General features: G+C 38.5%; 1 protein-coding gene across 1 annotated transcript in view; it reads left to right on the plus strand.

Annotated features, from left to right (window-relative positions):
* TMED4 (transmembrane p24 trafficking protein 4) overlaps window positions 1-17,331 on the plus strand; it is a 211,472-nt gene that overhangs the window by 59,707 nt on the left and 134,434 nt on the right. The window lies entirely within an intron of this gene.

Below are 17,331 nucleotides of genomic sequence, written 5' to 3' on the forward strand. Positions count from 1 at the left end.
TAAATGAAATTCCCATCTGAACCACGGCAAGGATATACCGTGCTGGTGTGAACTGCCTTCGCCACGTCGTGCTGCCCTCGCCACCATCCGTGTCCACAACTTTCCTTACCTCAACAGAAACTCCACCCATTGAGTGCTCCCTCCCCATTCCCCAGCGCCGCCGGCACCTGGTGACCTGTCCTCTAATTTCTGTCTCTGTGACTATGCATAGTCAAGCTGTTTTATATAAGTGGGATCATGCAATACCTGATCCTTTCTGCCTTATTTCTCTTAATTTGACGTTTTCAGGTTCATCCATGTTGCCACATATATCAGAATTCCATTCCTTTCTGTAGCTGAATAATATTCCATTCTATGTGTAGACCACATTTCGTTTATCTCTTTATCCATTGACAGACGCATGAGTTACTTCCAGCTTTTGGTTACTGTAAATAATTCTGCAAACATGGGATGCAAATGTCTGGCCAAGTACAGCTTTCATTTCTTTTGTGTATATATCTAGGAATGGGATCTCTGGGTCATATGATAATTCTATTTTTAATTTTCTGAGGAACTGCAGAATTGTTCTCCAAAGTTCTACATTCCCACCAACAACGTACTAGTGTTGCCATTTCACCACATTCTTCCCAAGGCTCATTATTTTCCATTTATTAAATAATTGCCATTCGAGTGTATGTGAAATAGTATCATGTCCTGGTTTTGATTTGCAGTTCCCTGGTGGTTAATGATGTTGAACATCTTTTCATGCGCTTATTGGCCGTATTTTTTTGGAGGATTGTCTATTCAAGTCTTTTGTCCATTTTTAAATTGGGTTGTCTTTGTTGTTGAGTTGTAATAGTTCTTTATGTAGTCTAGATATTAAACCCTATCAGAGATATGGTCTCCAAATATGTTCTCCCATTCTGTAGGTTGTCTCTTCACTTTCTTGATATTCTCCTTTGATGCACACAAATTTTTAATTTTGATGAAGTTCAATTTATCTATTTTTTCTTTTGTTGCTTGTGCTTTCGGTGTAAACTCTAATAATCCGCTGCCTCACTCAGGCTCCTGAAGATGTTCCTCTATGTTTTCTTCTAGGAATTTTCTAGATTTAGTTCTTATATTTAGGCCATTGATCCATTAAGGGTTAAGTTTTGTATACTGTGTGAGGTAGGGGTCTACCTTCATTCTTTTGTATTTGGATATCTTGGCACCCTTGTCAAAAGTCCATTGGCCATAGATGTAAGGGTTTACCTCTGAACATTCAATTCAATAACGTTGGTCTACGTGAGAGTCATTGTACCGGTACCATACTGTTTTGGTTACTACAGCTTTGTAATGTGTTTAAAAATCAGATAGTGTGAGTCTTCGAACTTCATTCTTCTTTTTCAAGGTTGTTTTGACTATTTGGGACCCTTTGCAATTCCATATGAATTTAATGCTTGACTTTTCCGTGGTTGCAAGAAGGCTGTAGGAAATCTGATTGGAATTGCATTGAATCAAAAAATTGCTTTGGGTAGAATTGACACTTTAACAATATTTAGTTTTCCAATCCATAAGGATGGAATATCCTTCCATTTATTTAGGTCTTCTTTGATTTCTTTCAGCAATTTTTTTTTTGTGGTTTTCCATGCATAAGTTCTTTATGTATCTTTGGACAAATTTATTCCTTTTATTTTATTCTTTTAATTCTTTTAATTGTTATTGTAAATGGAATTGTTTTCTTGATTTTCTTGTCTAATTGTTCATTACTAATGTATACAAACACCACTGATTTTTATATACACACCCATACATGTATTTTCGGTACCAGGGCTGGGGATTGAACCTGGGACCTTGTATGTGGGAAGCTGGTACTCAACCACTGAGCCACATTGGCTCCCCTAAAATATATTTTTATTACATAAGTTGTGAACTTACAAAACAATCAAGCACATGTGTAGAATTTCCCATTCACACTACACCGTTGAAGAATATTTGTTAAGATTATGAGATAATATCATCCAACTATTACCACTAACTATAGTCCAGAGCACATATTTGGCATGTTTTTTCCATACCTCTCTATTATTAGCACAAAACATCTTTGGCATTGATGCAAGAATATTGCAGTATTGCTGTTAACTATAGTCTATAGTCCATAGATTATTAATTGTAATTTTCCCATGCTTCTACACATTTCCACCACTCTGCAATAGTGATTTACATCCGTTCTAATTCACAGAAGGACATTCTTGCATTTGTACTATTAACCACAATTCTCATTCACCTTCGGGTTCACTGTGTTATTCAACCCCTAGATTATTCTCTAGCTTTCTTTTCTTTCAATTAACATTTATATCCCTAGGCTACCCTTTTCAGTCACAATCCCACTTATAAACCACTTGCTACTCACTATAATGTGCTACTATCAAATCTATCCATTTCCACACTTTCACAGTTAAGTTAATCAAAATTTCTACATACATTGAGCAACAGTACTCCTTCACAACCCTCCTCTTATCTCCTAATAACCTATACTCTAGGTTTTAAGTCCATGCGTTTATTCTTTGTATTTCATTCATATTAGTGAGACCATGCAATGTATGTCCTTTTGTGTCTGACTTATTTCACTTAGCGTAATGTCTTCAAGATTCATCCATGTTATCATATATATCCCAATTTCATTTCTTCTTATAGCAGCATAGTATTCCATGATATGTATATACCACATTTTGTTTATCATTTCTTGGTTGATGGACACTTGGGGTGTTTCCATCTTTAGGCAATTATATGAACATAGGCGTGCAAATGTCTGTTTGCATCACAGTTTTCAGTTCTTCTGGATATATTCCCAGTAGAGGAATTCTTGGATCATATGGCATTTCTATATTTAACTTCCTGAGGAACTGCCCAACTGTCTTTCACAGAGGCTGCACCATTTTACAATCCCACACAGTGAAGGAGTGTTCCTGTTTCTCCACATCCTCTCCAGCACTTACTGTTTTTTGTTTTTTTAATAATGGCCATTCTGTGAGGTGTGAGATGATATCATATTGTTGTTTTAGATTTTTTTTTTAAAGATTGATTTATATTTATTTATTTATTTCTCTCCCCTCCCCCCCACAGTTGTCTCTTCTCTGTGTCTATTTGCTGCGTGTTCTTTGTCCACTTCTGTTGTCAGCGGCACAGGAATCCGTGTTTCTTTTTTTTCTTGCGTCATCTTGTGTCAGCTCTCTGTGTGTGCAGCGCCATTCCTGGGCAGGCTGAACTTTGTTTCGCGCTGGGCGGCTCTCCTTGCATGTGGGGCTCCCCTACGCGGGGGACACCCCTGTGTGGCAGGGCACTCTTTGTGCGCATCAGCACTGCACATGGGCCAGCTGCACACGGGTCAAGGAGGCCCGGGGTTTGAACCGTGGACCTCCCATGTGGTAGACTGACACCCTAACCTCTGGGCCAAGTCCACTTCCCTCATATTGTTGTTTTGATTTGCATTTCCTTATAGCTAGTGATACTGAACATTTTTCATGTGCTTTTTGGCCATTTGTATTTCCTCTTTGCGGAAATGTCTATTTAAGTCTTTTGCCCATTTTTTAATTGGATTGCTTTTTCTTTTATTGTTGAGTTGTACGATCTCTTTATATAGAATGGAAATCAGACCTTATCGGATATGTGTTTCCAAATATTTTCCTCCATTGCGTGGGCTGACTTTGCACCTTCTTGATGAAGTTGTTGAATCACAGAAGTGTTTAAGTTTAAGTTTTACCCACGCTTTCTTTCATTGCTCATGCTTTTGAGAAATACCGCTGATTTTTATGTGCTGTTCTTGTACCCGATCACTTTGCTGAATCCATTTATTAAATCCAGCAACTTTGTTGTAGGTTTTTTGTGTATGTGTGTGTATTTGTTTTTGTTTTTGGATTATCTATATATAGGATCATGCCGTCTGCAAATAAGGAAAGATTTACTTCTTCCTTTCCAATTTGGTTGCCTTTTATTACTGTTTAGCTCCTAATTTCTATGGCTAGAATTTCTGTAGCATTTTGATATAGTTATGAATTCCAAAAAGAGATACTTGATTATGTTTGTAAACTGGTCTGTCTGAAGTTTCACATTTCTTAATCAAATTATAATTAGGGCTTGATTGGGTCATGTCAGTAGGGCATTGAGTCCCCACATGGCAAAAGAAGAGAGTTGAAGTTTTAATGCTGGAGTCTTGAGCTGGAGCACCAGGAAGTAAGCACACAGAGGAGCTTGGTTGTGAGGAAGAGCAAGCCCGGGGAAGAGGGGAACCCAGGAAGCCTGAACTCTTGGCAGATTTTGACAGCCATCTTGCCCCAACACATGGCAATAGACTTTGGTGAGGTTAGTAACTTATACTTTGTCGCCTGTTATCTGTAAGCTTCCAGCCCAAATAAATAACCTTTATAAAAGTCAGCAGATTTCTGGTATCTTGCATCAGCATCCCTGTGACTGACTAATACAACTTCAAATACAGTCGTGAATAACAGTCATGAGTGGGCTTCCTTGTCTTATTCTTGACTTTAGGGGGAAAGCTTTCAGTCTTTCACCATTGAGTATGATGTTAGCTAAGGATTTTTCATATATGCCCATTATCGTGTAGAGGAAGTGTCCTTCATTCCTAGTTTTCTAAGTGTTTTTGTAAAGAAGTACAGAATTTTGTCAAATGCATTTTCTGTATAATTGAGATGATCATAAATATTTTTCCTTCATTATTAACATGGTATATTAAATTAATTGATTTCTTTTGTTGACTGTTGTATTTGTGGGATAAATCCCAGTTCATCATTGTGCATAATCCTTTTAATGTGTGTTGGGTTTGATTTGCTAGTCTTCTGTTGAAAATATTTGCATCTATATACATAAGGGATATTGGCCTATAATTTTCTTTCCTTGTGATATCTATCTGTCTTTGGTATTAGGGTGATGCTGGCCTCATAGAGTGAGTTAGGAAGTATTTCCTCCTTTTCAAACTTTTGGAAGAGTTTTAGCAGGGTCAATGTTAATTCTTTGAATGTTTGGTAATTTTCACCATTGAAGCCATCTGGTCTTAAATTTTATTTTGTTGGGAGATTTTTGTTTACTGCTCCAACCTTCTTACTTGTTATTGGTCTTTTGAGGTCTTCTACTTCTTCTTGATTCAGCTCAGGTAATTTGTGTATTTCTAGGAATTTGTCCATTTTATCTAGGTTATCAAACTTGGCATGTAATTGTTCATAGTATCTTCCTTTTTATATCTGCGGGATCAGTAATAATGTCTCCCTTTCATTTCTATTTAGTTATTTGCATCTTTTTTCTTTTTTTCTTTGCTATTCTAGTTAAAGGTTTGTCAATTTCATTGATCTTTTCAAAGAACCAATGTTTGGTTTTGTTGATTCTATTGTTTTTGTTTTGCTTTATTTTCTGTTTCATTAATCTACTCTCCAACCTTTGTTATTTCTTTCCTTCTCCTTCCTTTTTGTTTAGTTTGCTCCTCTTATTCTAGATTCTCCAATTGTGAGGTTAGGTTTCTGATTAAAGACTTTTCTTTTTTTTTAATCTAATTTATAGCTTTTAGATCTATAAATTTCCCTCTCAGCACTGCCTCAGCTACATCCCATAAGCTTTGGTATGTTGTGTTCCATTTCATTTATCTCAAGACACTTCCCAGCTTCTCTTGTGATTTCTTCTTTGATACATTGGTTATTTAAGATTATATGTCTTAATTTTCACATATTTGGGAATTTTCCAGTTCTCCCGTTTTTTTAAAAAGCAGTTTTATTGAAATATATTCACATACCACAAATCCATCCAAAGTTTACAATCAGTGACTTTTAGTATAATCTCAGCATTATGCATTCATTACCACAAAAAATTTTAGAACAATTTCATTACTTCAAAAAGAAGAACTCCACACCCCTTTGCAGTTACCTCTCACACATGATCTTAGGCAAAAGCCTGAAAAGCAATTAGCAGTCACCTCTCAATCCCTCTATCCTTCCCCAGTCCTACATAACCACTTATCTAATTCCATCTTTATACGTTGATTTATATTTACATTTTATATAAATGGAATCATACAATTTGTAGTACTTTGTGTCTGTTTTTTTTTCACTTAGCATGTTTGTTTGCTTTTTACTGCCTGATATTAACATCTTATAACATTAACATACATTGGTTTTGAAAGAAACATTTTTATATATGCAATATTACCAATATTCATATTTCACATGAGGTTTTGCTATGCTATACAGTCCCATATTATTAGGTTGGTGCAAAAGTAATTGCGGTTTTTGCCATTTGATATTGGAATATATCCTTAAATAACTGTGGTTATCTTACACATCATTTTAATGCGCATTTATCACTTTATGTTTTTTTTGCTAATGACATTACTTGCTGTTTATTTCATATTTATTTTAGGCTATGGAAATTATGTTAGACAAAAAGCAAATGCGAGCAATTTTCTTATTTGAGTTCAAAATGGGTCATAAAGCAGCAGAGACAATTTGCAACATCAACCACACATTTGGCCAGTAACTGCTAACGAACATACAGTGCAGTCGTGGTTCAAGAAGTTTTGCAAAGGAGATGAGCGTCTTGAAGATGAGGAGAGTAATGGCTGGCCATAGGAAGTTGACAACAACCAACTGACAGCAATCATCGAAGCTGATTCTCTTACATGAGAAGTTGCCGACCATTCTATGGTCATTCGGCATTTGAAGCAAATTGGAAAGGTGAAAAAGCTCTATAAATGGGTGCCTCATGAGCTGGCCAAAATTTTTAAAAATCCTCATTTTGAATTGTCGTCTTCTGTTATTCTATACAACAACAATGAACCATTTCTTGATCGGATTGTGATGTGTGACGAGAAGTGGATTTTATACAACAACCTGCAACAACCAGCTCAGTGGTTGGACCGAGAAGCTCCAAAGCACTTCCCAAAGCCAAACTTACACCAAAAAAAGGTCATGGTCACAGTTTGGTGGTCTGCTGCTGGTCTGAATCCTCACAAAACCATTACATCTGAGAAGTAAGCTCAACAAATCAATGAGATGCATGGAAAACTGCAACGCCTGAAGCTGGCATTGGTCAACAGAAAGGGCCCAATAATTCTCCACGACAACGCCTGACTGCACACCTCACAACCAACACTTCAAAAGTTGAACAAATTGGGTTATGAAATTTTGCCTCATCCATCATATTTACCTGACCTCTCACCAACCTACTTCCACTTCTTCAAGCACCTTTACAACTTTTTGTGGGGAAAACGCTTCCACAATGAGCAGGATGCAGAAAATTCTTCCCAAGAGTTTGTCGAATCCCGAAGCATGGATTTTTATGCTACAGAAATAAACATTTCTCATTGGCAAAAGTGTATTAATTATAATGGTTCCTGTTTTGATGAATAAAGATGTGTTTGGGTCTAGTTATAATGATTTAAAATTCACCGTCCAGACTGCGATTCCTTTTGCACCAAACCTAATACATTTTTTTGCTTTCCTTCTAGTAATATGCATGACCTTAGGCTTTCCCTTTTAACTACTGTTATATTGTATAATAAGTTACAAACACTATGGTGTATTTTCACATTTTCTGTTTTTTTTAAATGTCCATGCATGTTTTATTGATAAAAAGTAACAGTGCAAAGTTAAGCATGTCAAACAAAATCGCTTTATGTTCCAAAAAATATTACAGCAAAGTTTATTTGTGTTTTAATAAAAAGACTATAGTTTTAGAACAGGCAGCTGACAGCAACTGTGCAGCTAATTGTTTTGTGAATAAATTTTAGAGACTACTGCCTGTCCTGAAATTCCTTTTTCTTTTTATAAAAAAGAGAACTATTAAAAATGATTAACAAATTTTGAGTTTAAACACTGTTAAATTGTATCTTTTATTAATATGTATCAATAAAATTAATTTGTTAAAACATCCTCTATTTAATTTCAACTTTATACTAGGTCACAGGAAGATGCTTACAAAACAAATACAGTATTTGTTTTAGTACAAGGCTTCAAATGTTAGACTTGTAAGTATGTAAACAACTGTAGCAGTTTGATATAGTTATGAATTCCAAAAATAGATATTGGATTATGTTTATAAACTGGTCTGTACCTGGACATGATTAAATTCTAATTTGGGCTTTGATTGGGCCACATCAGTAGGGTGTTGAGTTCTCACCCCTCAGTGGGTGGGAATTCACAGATAAAAGACATATCAAAGGACAGAGTTGGAGGCATTTTGATGTTGGAGTTTGATGCTGGAGTCTTGAGCTGGAGCCCCAGGAAGTAAGCACAAAGAGAAAAGAGAAGCAAGCCCCGGGAAGAGAGGACCTAAGCCAGGAGAACACAGAGGAATAGAGACGGCTCCTTAGGCACAGCAGAAACCCCGGGAAAAAGACAGAGCTGTTCGCCTGATAGTCTACAGCTGACCTTGTGGAGAGAGGCAAAGTCTAGAGAGCCTCATAGACATAGTTGACCTTGTGGAGAAAACAGAGAACCTGAGCCCAGAGAGAAGCAAGCCCTGGGAAGAGAGGAACCCAGGAAGCCTGAACTCTTGGCAGATTTTGGCAACCATCTTGCTCCAACACGTGAAAATAGACTTTGATGAGGGAAGTAACTTATGCTTTACGGCCCAATATCTGTAAGCTCCTACCCCAAATAAATACCCTTTATAAAAACCAACCCATTTCTGGTATTTTGCATCAGTACCACTTTGGCTGACTAATACAACGACTGTGTAAGAAATAGTTTCCAAACATTGCCTGTAAGAAATCTTGCAAATTTTACCATAAGCAATAAACCATTCCAAGCCTTCAAGATAGTTTATATAGCTGCAGCTGCATGGCAGTAAACTTTTACCAAACAAAGAAAAAACAAAAAAACCTTCATAATTTGTGTGCTGAAAAATAGAGCCAAAAAAAATGTGTAAACTGGTGGAATCACAATAGTTAATATAACTTAAGGGAAAGTAAAGGCTTAATAAAATTTATGGCACTTAATGATTAAAAAGTAGAGTGTTGCTATTTTGCTTGATTCTTTGGACACTGCATGATTTAATAACATAAAAACTCATTATGTAATCTTGCTATCCATTGGTTAGTGGAACCATTCAAAACACATTGCAAATAAATTACTATTCAGTATACCATTTTCCATAAAAGGATTGCATTTTATTTTCATTGATGTGGATGAAGTACAATTTCTTCACCAAACTCAGTAAGAATTAAGGGGGCAAAAATGAACTCTGAATTTAAAAAAAAGGATGAGAAAAGAAAATGAAAACACAAAATCCTAAGAAGTAAATAAAGATTCTGCATTAGCACACTGGTATCAAACACACATCCACACCACATTTTAAAACATCCTAGAGAAACTCTCCTTGCATGCTTATTGGAGGCGTGTATCTAAATTCATTGGCTTGCCAATATCTTCTTGGGGGTAAGCCAAAAAGAAACAGAAAAACCCACATAAAAACAAAACAAAACAAAACAAAAAGCTTCTCTTCCCTAACAACTTTTTCATGAAGCTGAATTTTACGGGGGAAGCAGAATTTATAAGCCAAGGAACCAGTCCTCATCATCATTGTCGTTAAAGTTATCATCACGGCCACCGTCTTCCCCGACATTAGACATGGGCGACTCCACACTGGAGCCACTGAACTGAGACCCCTTTGGAACTTGTGACCAACGTGCTGTCTGCACCATTGGTCAAGTTGCTTCACATGAGGTTTCAGAGCTTTAGGTACCAAATTTCTTGCCATTTTAAGGTCTTTGGCTGAACAACTTCCTCATTCTAGTCCACAAGCCATTCCCATTCGTGTTAATACTTCTGTGTCACCGTGGATTTCAAATGTGCTGCCAAAATTAAACAGATACTTGGATTTCTCTTTAGAAATGCAGCCGTCATTGCAGCTGGCTTGCTGCTGTACACCAAGTTTGAGAGCAATTTGCTATAGAATAAGTTCTTCAAGTTGAGACTGTTTCTGTTTTATTCTTTCAAGTCTTCCCTGTCTCTCTACCTGTAGATTCTGACGATGTGTGACCTAACATATGGCCTATCTTAGAGAATGATTCATGCGTACTGGAGAAGAATGTGTACTCTGCTGTTGTTGGGTGAAGTGTTCTATCTGTGTGGTTAGGCTTACTTGGTTTATATTGTTCAAGTCTTCAATTTCCTTACTGATTCTCCTTTATAGATGTTCCATCCATTATTAAGGTGGTATATTGAAGTCTCCAACTATGAATGTAGAACTCTCTATTTCTCCTTTCACATTTGCCAATATCTGCTTCATATATTTTGGGGCTCTGCTCTTAGGTGCATATTTATAATTGCTCTATCTTCTTGTTAAATCAACACTTTTATAAGTACAGAGTGTCCTGTCTTTGTCCTTTGTAACAATTTTTTTTTCTTAAAATCATTTTTATCTGATATTAGTGTAGCCATTCCAACTCTATTTTGGTTACTATTTGCATGGAATATTTTCCCCATACTTTCGTATTTAGCCTGCTTTTGTCTTTTAACTTAAGGCAAGTGTCTTGTAAACAGCATGTAGTTGGGTCATTCTTCTTTTGTCCATTCTGCCAATCTCTCTCTCTCTTTTTTTTTAGGATGTCCCAGGGAATGAACCCAGGACCTCGTACATGGGAAGCAGGTGCTCAACCCCTGAGCTACATCTGCATCCCAATGAGAGTTGGTTTTTTCATTTGTTTGTTTTTAGGAGGTACTGGGGATTGAACCCTGGACCTCTTACATGGGAAGTAGGTGCTCAACCACTTGAGCAATATCCACTTTCCTCAATCTCTGTCTTTTGATTGGAGAGTTTAATCCATTTATATTTATTTATTTTATTTATTTATTTTTTAAAGATTTATTTATTTATTTAATTCCCCCCCTCCCCTGGTTGTCTGTTCTCGGTGTCTGTTTGCTGCGTCTTGTTTCTTTGTCCGCTTCTGTTGTCGTCAGCGGCACGGGAAGTGTGGGTGGCGCCATTCCTGGGCAGGCTGCTCTTTCTTTTCACGCTGGGCGGCTTTCCTCACAGGCGCACTCCTTGCGCGTGGGGCTCCCCCACGCGGGGGACACCCTTGCGTGGCACGGCACTCCTTGCGCGCATCAGCACTGTGCATGGCCAGCTCCACACGGGTCAAGGAGGCCCGGGGTTTGAACCGCGGACCTCCCATATGGTAGACGGACACCCTAACCACTGGGCCAAAGTCCGTTTCCTCTATTTATATTTAAAATAACTACTGATAATGCCAGACTTTGTTTTGCTTTTTTGCTGTTTGGTTTTGTACCTTTTATGCCTATTTTGTCCCTGATTCTTCCATTACTGCCTACTTTTGTACTTACTTGGTCTTTTGCAGTGAACCATTTAGATTCTTTCTCATTTCCTTCTCTGTGTGTTTTTAGATATTTACTTTGTGGTTACCATGGGGCTTAAATTTAGCATCCTAAATCCATAGCAATCTTGTTTGATACTAAATAAACTTCAATAGTATATGCAAACCATGTTCCTAAACCCTTCTGTTCCACATATCTATGTTGATTTTGTCACAAATTACATCTTTATACATTGCATGTTGAAAACCATAGATGTATCATTACTTTTTATGCATTCACATTTTAGATCCTTTAAGAAGTAAAAATGGAGTTAAAAATAAAAAATACAATAGCAGTGGCCCATGTAGTTACCTTTACCAGAAGATCTTTATTTCTTTATGTCAATCTGATCTGTCCTTTACTTTTCTTTCAATCTGAAGAACTCCCCTTAGCATTTCTTCAAGGGTCAGTTTAGTGGCAACAAACTCCCTTAGCTTTTGTTGATCTTGAAATGTCTTAATGTCTTCCTCATTTTTGGAAGAAAAGTTTATTGGATATAAAATTCTATATTGGCAATTACTTTCTTTCAGCACTTTAAATATGTGATCTCAATTCCTTCTTGTTTCCAATACTTCTGATAAGAAGTTGTCAGTCTTATTGATTTTGCTTTTAAATGGCATGTTTGCCTCTCTCTTGCAGGTTTCAGGATTTCTCTTCATCTTTGGCATTTGAAAGTTAAATTATAACGTAGCTGGGTGTTGATCTCTTTGGGTTTAACCTCTTTGGAGTTTGTTGGGCTATTTGGTTTCATAGTCTTTATCTGGGTATGTACAAAGTCTGATTCTCTTTGTTGTTAGTTTCTGATGTTTCATTTTGTCTCTTTGGCCATTATTTCCTGTTTCTTTGTATGCCTTGTTGATTTTTTTTTTTTTTAAATTTTATTTTTGGAAAAGTTTTAGATTACAAAAAAGTTACATTAAAAGTATAGGGACTGGGAGTGGATGTGGCTCAAGTAGTTGAATGCCTGCCTTCCACATGGGAGGTCTTGGGTTCAGTTTTTGGTGCCTCCTGAAAAAAACACCAACAAAGAACAAGCAAAACAAACAAAAAAACTCATAGAAGCTGATGTGGCTCAGTGGTTGAGTGCTGGCTTCCCACATACACAGTCCTGGGTTCCATCCCTGGACCCCAGTACCTCAAAAAAAAAAAAAAAAGTATAGAGGAGTGGGGAGCAGATGTGGCTCAAGCATTTGAGTGCCTGCTTCCCACCTACGAGGTCCCGGGTTTGGCTCCTGGTGCCTCCTAAAAGCAAAACAAACAAACAACAAGCAAACAAGAAAAACCAACTCAGGGGAGCTGATGTGGTTCAGTGGTTGAGTGCCGGCTTCCCACATACAAGGTCCCAGGTTCAATCCCCAGCCCCAGTACCTTAAAAAATAAGTATAGAGGAGGGGAGCAGTTGTAACTCAGTTGTTGAGTACCTGCTTCCCATATACAAGATCCTGGATTCAATTCCTGGTACCTCTCTTAAAAAAGGATCGGGATTACCATATACCCCCTCGCCCTCATACACGTATTCCCCTATTATTCACCTTACATTAGTGAGGTACCTTTGTTATAACTGATGAACCAAATCGAAGCATTGCTGCTAATCAAGGTCTATAGTTTATGGCTTATGCTTTGCATGGTACAGTTTTTTTTTGTTGTTGTTGTTGTTTTTATTTCTCCCCCCTACCATTCCCTGGTTGTCTGCTCTCTGTATCCATTTGCTGTGTGTCCTTCTGTGTCTGCTTGTCTTCTCATTAGGCAGCTCTAGGAACCGACCCTGGGACCTTCTGGAGTGGGAGAGAGGCGATTACTCTCTTGTGCCACCTCAGCTCCCTGTTCTGCTATATGTCTTCTTATTTTTCTCTCCTCTGTGTCTCTTGTTAACATCGTCTTGCAGTGCCAGCTCTCTGCCTTGCCCAGCACTCCTGCGTGGGGCGGCTTTTCCTGCACGGGGCGGCATTCCCATGCAGGGCAGCACTCCACATGGGCCAGCCTGCCATGTGGGCCAGCTTGCCCTCACCAGGAGGCCCTGGGGATCAAACCCTGGACCTCCTATGCAGTAGACAGGAGCCCAATTGGTTGAGCCACATCCGTTTCCCTGCGTGGTACAGTTTTACAGCTTTGACAAACATATTATGTCATGTATCCTTCACTGTAATTTCATAAAGAACAATTGCAATGTCCTGAAAATGTTCTGTGTTCCACATATTCATCTCTCTCCCTCCCTTCTGAACCTCTGGTTACCACTATCTTTATATCAAGGTTACAAGTTCTTCCATTATCATATGATAATACTTAAAATAACAAAAAAATCCACATCGGTCCATGATTATTCTCCCCCCTTATGTTTGTTCATTATTCACTCTAGAGGAATTTGGGATGATGTTCCACTCTGACTGCTTCAAGTTGGTAGGGCAAAAAGAAAAAAAAAAAATTAAAAACCAAACAAAGCAAAACGAAACATTTTTAAAAATTGATCGGGACACCTTAAAGACTTTTGTTGAACACTGTATATTTTCTATTTTAATGTGTTAACTCTGGAATTTAGTCCCAGAGATGTCTGGGCTTTAAGTTTGTATCCAACTTGTTATGGCAGAGATTTCCTTGAATGACAAGCTAAAACAAAATGAATTAAATGAATTAAAGATAACTTTCACGGACTTTGCAGATGGATTCTTTGTTGACTGGTGCTCTCTTTCAGAGCTTGGTCTTTCTACTAATGAACCTGGAGAAGAGCCCAAGGTGAAAGTGCAGGGTCTTCTGAGGTCTTTTCTGAGCATATGTCTTGTCCTGGGCATGCACTCATGGTCTTAGGAATTCCCTGTCTACAGGGATCTGAATGCCCCCTCATCTTCCACGAAATAGTCTTTCCTCCTGGTCCTGTGTATCTGTTGTATGTTGTTTCTTTATTTATTCCTACCATCCATTACCAAACCTCTTCCATCATCGCAAACAGAGACTCCGTACCTTTCAAGTCTCAACTCCCCACTCCCTACCCCTGTTGTATGTTTTAAAACCAGCAAACCTTTGCCTCAGGCTGCTGCAATTTGATTGTTTCAAACAATCGAATTTAGCTGCCCGAGAACTGCTTCTGTTTGCTGCACATGTTTTGTTACCACAAGCCAGACGTAAGTGTCCTGATTCCACCCTTCAGGCTGCCATAATATTGATTGTCACAGACATACACGCACCCCACTATGCGCTTAAAGGTTACTCTGCTCCCTCTGGAACCCGGATCTGGGACCTACACTGAGAGTGCAGGCTGGTTCCAAGCTGAGCTGGGAAGGGGTGGGGAGCAGCAAGCAAGCACACCCTAAGTTTTACCTTTTTAAAATTGCTATTTTCTTGATTCTGTGCCCATTCGGTCCCTACAATCCTGTAACTGTTTTGAAGAGCTCTGATAGCCTTTGGGGGAAAGGTAAGCCTGGAGCGTATCAGCCCACTATCTTGGTCAGTCAGCACCGTGTGTGCCCAGGAGGTTCTTTCTTTATTTTTATTTTTTAATTTTATCCCCTGCCCCCCTGTTGTCTGCTCTCTGTGTCCATTCGCTGTCTGTTCTTTTGTGTTTGCGTCTATTCTTGTCAGTGGCCCAGTAATCTGTGTTTCTTTTTGTTGCGTCATCTCGTTGTGTCAGCTCTCCATGTGTGCGGCACCATTCCTGGGCAGGCTGCACTTTCTTTCGCGCTGGGCGGCTCTCCTTACGGGGCGCACTCCTTGCGCGTGGGGCTCCCCTACGCGGGGGACACCCCTGCGTGGTAGGGCACTCCTTGCGCGCATCAGCACTGCGCATGGGCCAGCTGCACACGGGTCAAGGAGGCCGGGGGTTTGAACTACAGACCTCCCATGTGGTAGGCTGACGCTCTATTGTTGAGCCAAATCCACTTCCTCAATGGGTTCTTGACAAGGTGCCAAGTCCACTCAATTGGTAATGAATAGTCTTTTCAATAAATGGTCTTGGGAAAGCTGGATAACCTTATGCAAAATAATGTTAATGAACTCTTACATCATATACAATAATTGATGCAAAGTAGATCAATTACATATTATAAGAACCAAACTATAAAACTGTTAGAAGAAATGATAGGGAAATATCTTTGGGAAAATGGATTCTTAGACATTATACTGAAAGCATGAATCACAACAGAAATAGATAAATTGTATTTCATCAAAATTTAAAACTTTTTTTTTAATGTCAAAGGACATTATCAAGAAAATGAAAAGACAACCTACAGAATAGGAGAAAATATTTGGAACCCTTATATCTTATAAGGGTTTAATATCCAGAATATCTAAAGAAATGCTACAATTCAACAACAACAAAAAACAAACAATCCGATTTAAAAATGGGCAAAGGATTTGAACGAACATTCTTCAAAGATATGCAAATTGCCAATAAGCAAATGAAAAGAAGCTTAACATCGTGAGTCATCAGGGAAATGTAAATCAAAGCCATAGTGAGGGAGCTGGTGTAGCTCAGTGGTTGAGCACTGACTTCCCACATACATGGTCCTGGGTTCAAGCTCCAGACCTGGTACCTCAAAAAAATAAAAAAACAAAAACAAACAAACAACAGCAAAAAAAACCCACAATGGGATACCATTCACACCTACTAGAGAGGCTGCTATTTTTTTTAAAGATTTATTTATTTATTTGTTTATTTATTTATTCCACCCTTCCACCTCTGTTTTGTGCTCGCTGTCTGCTCTCTGTGTCCACTGCTGTGTGTTCTTCTGTATCAGCTTATTTTCTCTTTCGGTGGCACCAGGAACTGATTCTGGGACCCTCCAGAGTGGGAGAGAGGCACTCAATCTCTTGCACCACCTTAGCTCCCTGGTCTGCTGTGTCTCTCACTGTCTCTCCTCTGTGTCTCTTTTTGTTGAGTCATCTTGCTGTGCCAGCTCTCTGCACAGGCCAGCACTCCTATGCAGGCCAGCCCCACTCGGGCCAGCTCTCTTCTCAGGCCAGCTTTCCGTATGGGCCAGCTTGCTTTCACCAGGAGACCCTGGGAATCAATCCTGTATGGCAGTCGGGAGCCAATTGCTTGTGCCAGATCCGCTTCCCAAGACTTATTTTTTGAAATGGAAAATAATAAGTTTTGGTGAGGATGCAAAGAAAAAAGGACCCTCAGACACTGTTGATAGGAATGTAAAATGGTACAGTCACTGTGAAAAATAGTTTGGCAGCTCCTCAAAATACCCAAAATAATTAAAAGGAGGGACTCAAACAGATACTTTTATGCCAATATTCATAATAATATTAATTGCTACTGCCAAAAGAGGGAGGCAACCCATATTTCAATAAGCAGATGAATGGATAAACAAAAATATGGCATATACATACAAAGGACTATCATTCAGCCATCAAAAAATGAAGTTCTGATAAATGCTACAACATAGATGAACCGTGACATCATGTTGAATGAAATAACCTTAGAGCAAAGGGCAAATGTATGATTTCACAACTAAAATATGCAAATTTTAGAGACAGAATTAATGTGTTATCAGAGGCAGGGGAGTGGGGATGAGGAGTGAGGATTTGGTGCTTAATCCATACAGAGTTTCTGTTTGGGATGATGGAGATGCTGGGTAACAGATGCAGGTGTTGGGAGCACAACATTGTGAATGCAGTTAATGCCACTGAATTCTATACTTGAAAAAGGTTAAAATGATCGATTGTATGTTGTATATATGTTACCACAATAAAAATTTAAATAAAAATTATTGAGAGGCACTTCTGCTTCCAGGACAATGGAGTATATGCACCTTTCCTTATTCATCTGGCTGAGTATAAATAAAACCCTAGAGACTATGTATAAGTCTTATATAAGAAGATTTTGAAAAGTAGAGAGAAAACAGAGCAGCTCGGTGCTTTGACTCTCAAAGAACAACCTTGAAGTGAGTTCCTTGGGTTTTCTTTTTTCCTTCTTTACCCAAAACTGGGTACTGGATAAGCTGGCCATTCAGAAATGCCAACAGCTACAGACAACAAAGCCAAAGCAAAAGGGAGC

This window comes from Dasypus novemcinctus, chromosome 5 (genome assembly GCF_030445035.2).
Source record: "Dasypus novemcinctus isolate mDasNov1 chromosome 5, mDasNov1.1.hap2, whole genome shotgun sequence".
In the NCBI taxonomy this organism is placed as follows: domain Eukaryota; kingdom Metazoa; phylum Chordata; class Mammalia; order Cingulata; family Dasypodidae; genus Dasypus; species Dasypus novemcinctus.